Source organism: Manacus candei, unplaced genomic scaffold, assembly GCF_025592945.1.
Source record: "Manacus candei isolate 608988 ecotype Guabito, Panama unplaced genomic scaffold, ASM2559294v1 h1tg000014l, whole genome shotgun sequence".
NCBI lineage: Eukaryota > Metazoa > Chordata > Aves > Passeriformes > Pipridae > Manacus > Manacus candei.
The window spans coordinates 54691116-54700028 of NW_026138062.1; positions in this window are offsets into that span (position 1 = coordinate 54691116).

The window sequence follows — 8913 nt, forward strand, 5'->3', positions numbered from 1 at the left end:
GCAATCAGTCTTCCTTAATTAAGGGATATCATTCCCTCTAGTGAATTTGTGGAAAGCAGGAACAGAATAAATTTCTTCTCATTTCCTCACTGGGAATATTAAATGCAATGCAGTTAATTTGTCTGTGAATTAAATTTCCAGCTTTTTTCCAGCTCTTTAGTGCTAGTCTTATCTTTTATTTTACTGTAGTGGGAGAAGATGCTATTCTAGCTGAAGTATAGTGAGCTTTGCATTCTCCTTGTTTTTTCTGGTATTGAATTTCTGTAAAAAAGAGAAGTATATACAGAAAATAATATAGCAATACACACAACAAGGTTGGAATCCGTATTTTTCAAATGTAGCATTCTTTCGCCATTTACACAGATTTCATTTGTGTGTTTCTGCTGGCTCCTATCAGGCAGGAGGGTCTATATCAGAAGCTTTAAAAACAGCCTCTCTCAAAGCATTTTCATGGAGGTCTGGAGCCTCAGCAAGATTTGTATGAGGGAGCTGTTTGGGGCAGTTGTTGGTGCCTGTGAAAGCATTCCTCAGGCTGGCCTGAGGGACACCAGAACTTTGCTGTGCCTAGATTCCCTGCAGCACCTCCAGCCCTGCTCCTTCCAGAAGCAAGGGCAGTATTATCTTGCAATCAAGCTCTTGTCCCGATGAAAAAATTATTTCTTTAAAAAAAAAAACTTTCAGAGTAAACAAGTTTTAACCTAGCAGACCAATACATCTGCTTGCAGATAGAACCCACTGACAGTCCTGTAAGTTCATCTTCTCTCCCTTCCTCTGTTCCAAAGGCTTTTTAACTGTTCAATGGATTTTTCAGCTGTGTTGATTTTAAAGCCTAAAGTTTGGCTGTTGCCCTGTTAGTTTGGATGTTGGTTGGAAATGTTGCTTACTTGTTGGCTACTGCATTGCTCTCCTGCTTACTTTTCCTCCAGCAAGGCCAATTCTTTCCTCAGCGAAAGCATTATACTCTCAAGTATAGTAAATCATCTTACTAATAATGTCACCATAAAATTATTGTATTTCATTATTCTTAATCAAATTGCAGTGTTTCCACATTTTCCACCAAACTCCATACTGGAGAGAAGAGGATATGCAGCCTTTCTCAGCGCAGAATTGAGGGTGGCCTCCAGGACGACACTTGGGTAAATTTTAGATAAAACCAAGATCCATTTTTGTCCCTAATGTCCCAAGTTTGGCATATGTTTTACATACGGCAGAGTGGGCAGTTAATAAGCTTATACCAACTTCACCAACTTATTGACCATTACTTAAAAAAAAAAAAACACAAAAAAAGACTGAATACATTTCTTACATTTACATGTTTACATGTCAATTGTTCATGATGTAGAAACTTTTTTGCCCTATTTACTGTAAGAGCTTACTGTATGGAACTTGGTACTTCAGGAAGAAGCCTTTCTATGATCTGCTCTTCTACTTTTGATTTACATCTATAACGGTCTTCTAAACAACTAACCAAGTGGACTAAGCAGAAAAATATTTGTTTCTTATGTATTATATATATTTATAGTTTTAATTTGTTCTTCTTTACAAGCTTTCTTAATTGGCTGAGGAAAGCAATGACTTTGTGGCTGGGTAGTGCTGCGAAGCATAGGTTGTGGTTTCCATACTCTCCTCTAGCTGACCCTTTGCAATTCACTTCTCTGGATGGTTTTACTTGGGACTTCTATTTTTAGCTAGGGACAATGTCCTACAGGATATGCTATTTATCCAAATAATGGTGTAGGACCCTTGACAGAATGTAACTGCCGTATATTGTCATGTAGTTGCCTGCTATGTCAACATTTTAATTTTTTCTCCTTGTCTCTAGAAATTTTTGCATGCCTGTCTGGCCTGTCCTAGACCCACCACACCATAAATTCTAGTCAGACTACAAGATGGAAACTGATGCTGTACTGGTGGGTGATCTGCTGGCAAAGCAGAGAGAGCACAGATTTATCCTAGTCCTTCTCAGCATTGTTCTGGTGTCTTGCAAGACATCAGCTGTGGGTGATCTGGGGTAAGGGGTGCTGTTGTTTCCCGGCAAGATCTATTCCACAAACAGTGGTGGGAAGCTGGACTTCCACCATCAGCCTCTTTACCTGTGGAGTCTATAGAATGTTTTCTCTTCTCTCTACTTGCTCTTCCCAAGATGTACACATTCAAGGCCTCAATCCATATGGCTGTGCCCTCTGCAGCCCGAGTCCACCATCGCTGAAATAATTCTGAGAACTACAGGGCAGAGTCACGTCAACAAGGCACCATTCTCCACAGAAACAGCTCCTAAACCCTTGTGAAAAATGAGGAAGAAAATATCTTTTTGTATTTTGGAGGAAACAAAGAAAGAATGAATGGTAAGGCCATTCAGTAGCACCCTGCTTTGGAGGAACTTCTTGAAAGGGAAGTTTGAATGCATCTTCCATGGCTTGACATCTGCTGGAGTGGAAAATCTGGGTGACAGCATTGGGTACAGGTCTGAAAAACATTCGCATGTGGGTCAAATGTATTGCATGTATTTGATCTGGTTAGGCTCCATGGCTTAGACCAGAGGAAGAACCAAACAAAAGTTTAAAAAAAAAATAAAAAAAAAAAAACAAAAACTGGAGCCTGTTTCTATTCTCTGGTATGTTCAGCGCACTTAAAGTAGCTGTCTTATCTTTTTATGAAAAACATACATGTATTTGAAGTCTTTTTCTCCACCTACCCTTTCCTCTAAAGGCAGGGTCTGGGTTTATAATTTCCTGCTACAAGCAGGCCTATGACACAGGAACAGGGGCTCAAAAATTATGTTCAGAAAATAAAATAAAAATGCTTTAAGCAATCTCCCCTCCACTCATTACAAGGAATCCATATGCTCTGAGATACAAAGCCAGCCTCTTCCCTTTTCTGATTCACACAGAGGACATTCATGACAACATAGCATTTAAATACAGTGAACACAGATGTATGTTATGCTGGCAACGGTGGATAGTGAGAGCCCCAAGTCTCTTTTGTGAAAACACATATGAACAACATCAAGGTTACAGCAGAGCAGTTAATACTGGCTTAATACAGCACAAACCTACTCCCAGAGTCTGTTACTCCCTTAGGCTTAGATCCCTTCCATTTGCACAGCTTGACAGTATGAGGACAACTGATGCTGGAAGAATATGGGCTCAGTATGTCAGCCCATCAAAAGGAGATGGATAAGTATCATACAGATGGTGTGTGCTTAGAGGAGAGGACAGGATGGAGACACTCTCCTTATAGCTGGACCAAAATTTAATCATCTGTGCACCTGGCTTCAGACAAAGTCAGAGCAGAGATGTGGTTTTAGTTAGGGATGTAAGCTGCATCACAAAGGCAGAACGTCTATTAGTTAATGGCTAGTATCAGTTTTCATGCCTTTTTAGACTATAAATATTTTAAATATCAAGGCCTTTTTCTTTCATGTGTGTATCTATTTCTCTTAAGTGCATTCCACTGCTGTCTGTTCCCTTCTTCTCTGCTCTGGTCTGCAAAAGATTATACATGATTTTGTCCACCTCCAAGCCTCTAGTCATGGAAGGTGTTCCTGGCTCACCACAGGTCATAATCTGTAATTATTGCATAATTCCTATTGTCTTTGAGAGAGTACTTCATATTAGACAACTGGGCTTCCACAAAGATTGTGGAAATTATGACTCACAACAGGGATCAAGCACTTCTCTAGGAGATATGGATTAATTCAAGAAAGGTAGTGTGAAGCTGTGACAGAATTAATACTCCACCTGCCTACAGTTGTCTGGGACTGATACAGAAGCACAAAAGCAGGCCTGTCTGACATTGTCAGAGAAGCTTCTGAGAGCCTCTAAAATGCAGGCTGGAGTCTGAAATCTGTGTCCGTTCGATACGGAGAGTTACTGTTTGATTCGCCAGATGTGCTCTTCCGTATTCCACTCACCCACTCACCATTTCCTCTCCATCAGTGATTGTGGTATTTGGAGTGTGTTTCTACATAGGAGGACTTTCTTATTTGGTTCTGTGCTGGTTCTGTGTAAGGCATGCTGTTATTTTGCCACTATGATGGGGAATATGCTGACCTCTTCTCTGCCTTGCTTAACTTTTTCCTCTCCCCAGTCAGCTGTCATGACAAGGTTAAATAGACTTGCCTCCTCTTCTATGTATTTATTTCACTTCCAGCTCTTTGCATTCATTAGACATCAATATTAGTTAGCGATGTCTTTTTCCACTGTCAAATACAATAGAAATGTCCAAGTGAGGAGACTGACAGACCGGGGGAATCATACACTGTTGGAGACAAACAGTGTTTGTGAATTTAACAGAACTGTCCACAGGTTAGACAAGCCCCAGGGATGTGTCTGAATCCCGTGAAAAACATTCACATAATTAATTTGTGATAGACAATTCCACCTCCTTCAAGCTTTTGTTTTTGTTTTAATAATATCAAATGTTAACAAAACTAGCAGACTTTGTGGTTCTAGAAGTAATAAAAGGCTCTAAATAGTAGCTAAATCCCAGTTGGAGGATGTTGACATTGGTCGGGTGGTGGAGGGACTGAACAATTTTAGGGACAGCAGAGAGGTAGCTCCAGTATTTTTATTCCACATTTGACATACAAAGATGAATAACCCTATATTAACTTCTGGCATCCCCTGGTGGCAAGAGAACATGACAGAAACTCAAAGAATTTTCACCATATGAAGCTTATCTGTCTCTAGAATGCTTTTTTTGAGTGCATACATTATAAGTTTTGACATTTTCTGGGAGTAAAAGCCTCCCTGCAGAATTGGTCATGTATTCACATTCATCTGTGTATATGATGTGTGTCATCTGGGTCTCTGATGGTTAAGTGGTTAGATTCTCTGTAGACATTTCAGCATTAAGACTCTTCTGCATTGTATCACCAACAGCATGAAAAATCTCTACCTTTATCAAGCTTAACGAAGAGGTAAGTTTTTAATCCCTTGATTGCTGCTGAGGCTTCTGTGCCTAAAATTAGATTAACTCCATAACTTTTGTAGTCATCTGTTTAGAGGTGTTTAGCTAAACTGACTAGATACATCAACTGTTGCTTTCACATTGTCCTTTAAGAATGATCTGTTAGACCTCAAGCAGCTGGGGTCCAGATTGGAAAGAAGATGCCTACAGCAACTGAATGTGTCATTTAACAGCATGAGCTTCACAGAAGGTGTTAAAGGGAGCTGGCATGCAAGATATGCAAGGGACATAGGGATTCAATCATACACTCTGCAATTTCAGACAACCCAATAGGAAAGAAAGAATGAAGTGAAATTTGTGCTATTATCTAGGAATGATTCAAAATACTTTGAAGTCAATGGAAAGATTTTCACTGACTTCCAGAGCTCTGGATCAGGTCCTAGATAGTCTTATTCAGAATGACAGGGAACTTTCATCTTTAGGAATTCCTTTCAAGTGACATTGCATTAAATGGCCTTGACTAGCTGTCAAGGTCAGTGTATCTTTAGGTGATGAAATGGAAAATTTTTGGATCTTCATGGCAACTTCAGCTGTTGTCCACTAAGCAATTAAAATCTAGACACCTATACTGAGATGTATACATCTATATATAACTTCTGTATAACTGAGGTCAAACATGCAGAAGGATAAGCTTTTAGCCCTAGGCGTGGAAGTTCATGACAACTGTGGGTAATTATCAGATCTAAAAACCTGATCTCTTGATGAGATGCCTAAATACAGATAAGTCAGAGGAATGCATCCAGGAAGAGACCCTGTATTTAAAAATGTGTATCCATGTTTGTTCACAAACACATCTTTTTTCTTAGGCAAATGTATGCAAAGAGCAACCATTCCACAAACATCCTTAGGGACTGCATCCTGAAGTGCATCACAGCTGCAGTCAAACCAACCAGTTGTTTGGTATTTGAATATATGACATTTCCTTAACATTTGAACATTTCTCATAGAGAGAAATAGATATATATATACATATATGTGTATATATATATGTATATACACATGCACACTTAGAGGTGTTGGCCTTAACAGCTCAGTCATAGCTTTTGTCCCTTTTCACTGGATTCATCCAATTTGTCAATAACTGTCTAGCAATGATGCTGCTATAACCAAACCCAACAGGCAGATGCTCAGCTGGTGTTAATTGGCACAGCTCCACTGACTTCAAAGTCCCCGAAACTTTCAGGTGTGGTCACACCAGGCATGTAGAGAGTGGGTTTATTGTCATGTTCTCTGATGTGGTGCCTTTGTGTGTGCAACCCAAACTGCATTACTGACACATTGCAAACTCATGTCTAATTTATGATCCGCTCTGAAACTTAGGTCTCTTTTTTAGCCTACCTATTTCCGTGGCTCCCTTGGTGAATAATGTATTTTAGATGATTTTCCCCACATGTATTGGTTTATATTTTTTCCCAAGAAGGATTTCATTTTTTCACCCAGTGACTTTCTGATTCTTGGGCTTTTCTCTGTTCAGATTTCCCTGAGGTAGTACTCTTCTGCCTGCAGACATCAGAAAGTTGAGACTTACCCTCTTTCCCATTGTGAAGGATCTAGAAAATGTCAACATCAATACTCAGTGTGCAAAGTGTTCTGCAAACTTCTGGAGAGCTGTTGATTGCAAGCCAGTTTTCAGGTAGCTTGCATCTTGACTGTTATTGACAAAATATTTTAAATTATGCTACTAAAACCAAAGGACCAAGTCTAGAGTTACAACATGATTGACACAACCCTAAAAATAAGACAGGACAAAGCAGCTTAGCACCGTGGAACCTTAGCAGCAAAGCACTCTCAGCACTTCCCAGTCCGGCTGCCAAGCCAGTACCTCCTAAAAGCTAAAATTGCTTGAGGGCTGCTCTGATTGATCTCGCTGACCTCAGGCAGGTTGGAGGGGACAGGTGGAAAGTGAAGGTGACATACTTGAATTGGCAACCTCGAGAAAGGATAAAATAGGAAGCAGTTTGGTTGGCTTGCTGCAGTGCAGGACAGGAAGAGGGATACCCTGGGGGCCACATAAGGCACATTTGAAGCTGGCTCTGTTCAAAGGTCTCATGTTAGACTTGCTCCATCTACTGGTCTCCCTCTTCTCATTCATCTCTGCTGAAATCTATTTTGTGTCTGACAAACTCTACTTTCTCTTCATGCTTCTGTGACGTAGATCGTGGTACTTATTCCTTGGCAGGTGAGATCAGATGCACAGCATCAAGGCTCAAAGACAACACTGGTTTTAGGCAAGTGATATATACACTATGAGATCTTGGGGAAGCAGCTGAATCCCTGACAGCAAACTTCTGCTGTTTGCAATCTCCGCTCCTCTACTCTTCTGCCTTTTATGGGCACTCCCGTGTTCATTCCCACTCTTTCTCTTCTTTCCTCACCTGTCCTATTTCTTTTTCATACATAGCACTCTGTGAATCTCCACCACAATTTTCTATTGCCTCCTTCTCTTCCTGATAATTTTTTTTTTATTTCTCTGTCCCAGCCCATGCTTCCCATTCAGGCTATTCATACCCTGCATCTTCCGAGTCTTCCCAGTAACTCACTTTGCTGCAGCTCCCTTTGTTCTCCCCACTTTTTATTTTATCAGCAATTCCTACTCCATCTCTAGGACACTCCTGTTTTGAAGCTGTCTAAGCACTGCAATCCCTCACAACAATCTGCTTTTGCACTCACAGTTAGCTTTCTGAGCCCACCAACAAAGACTATGGGCTTCCATATCCTACAATCTGGTGTCTCTGTCAGGCTCTGAGGACAGGTAAGACTCAGCCTGAGCTAAGACTGCCTACAGATTGCCATCCAGCTTTGCAGCCATTGCATTGGAATCCTTGTAAAGTCAACTTCAAGGCCTCTGCCCCTGGTATGCTACATTTACCTAACAGCAGCACCAAAAGTTGAACAGGAAGCTTCATGGAATGCCAGGAGCTCAGCAGGTAGCCATGGGATGCAAAGTCCTCCAAACACCAGGACCGACTAGGGTCCTTCCCTTCCCCACACCAGAAATCGTGTCAGAACTGATACCCACCAGGCAAAGAATTTTAGTGGCTATTTCAACATCTAGGAAGCCCTAGATGTGGGGGCCCCTAGGGGATGTGTGGCACAACAGGGCAGATGTAGCAATTGTGCTGACCAATCTGATGTGGAGAAAAATTACTTTATGATCCTAAATCTGGAGAGTGCTTTAATGTGGAGTGTACAAGCAAACCATGCCATGCCTGTAACCTAAAAGATCCATCAGTAACCTCAGGACTACAAGCAGTATAGGACCTAGGGAGAATATACGGACTTTGAGCCTGAGTATGTATGTCAGCAACATTTTGGGCTGAATCTGGAATATTTTGCCATGTGGATTCAGAATATGGCTTTGTTGTGGGTGGATGGGTTAGTTACCTGTGGTGGTAGGAATCTACCCTTTAAATAAATAAATACAATTCTCTTGTACAGACTGCCACTTCTGTATCTCAACTGCATCACCCTACAACTGTTCACTGCTGTTCTGCACCAGGACAAAAATGTATTCTGTGAAAATAAATGCAAAACATCACTGAAGAAAAATCTTACAATTCAATGTAACTTAACATTTCTGCATTCCCAAATCTCAGTGTGCCGGATATCCTGTGAGTGCAATACCGTAGGCAAAAGACAACTGATTTAATTGATTCTTATTGGCAGAATCCCCATCTGCAGATTGAAGTTCCTGCATAAATGGTAAAACAGATCTCTTGGCAAAGGACCGAGAGATTGATTTAACAATTGGGAACTGAGAAAGAGGGGAAGAAACTTCCTCTTGAGGGAAGAAAACTGGGAAACAAATCTAAAGCTACATTGGAAAACTGCTCTTCACAGGTATCAAAGCAAAAATCAGTCCCACCTTCCTCCTTCCTCTGACCTCTCCCCTGTTATGGACTGAGAGGCAGGTATCCTCAGAGCAATTAGACTTAAGTAAAC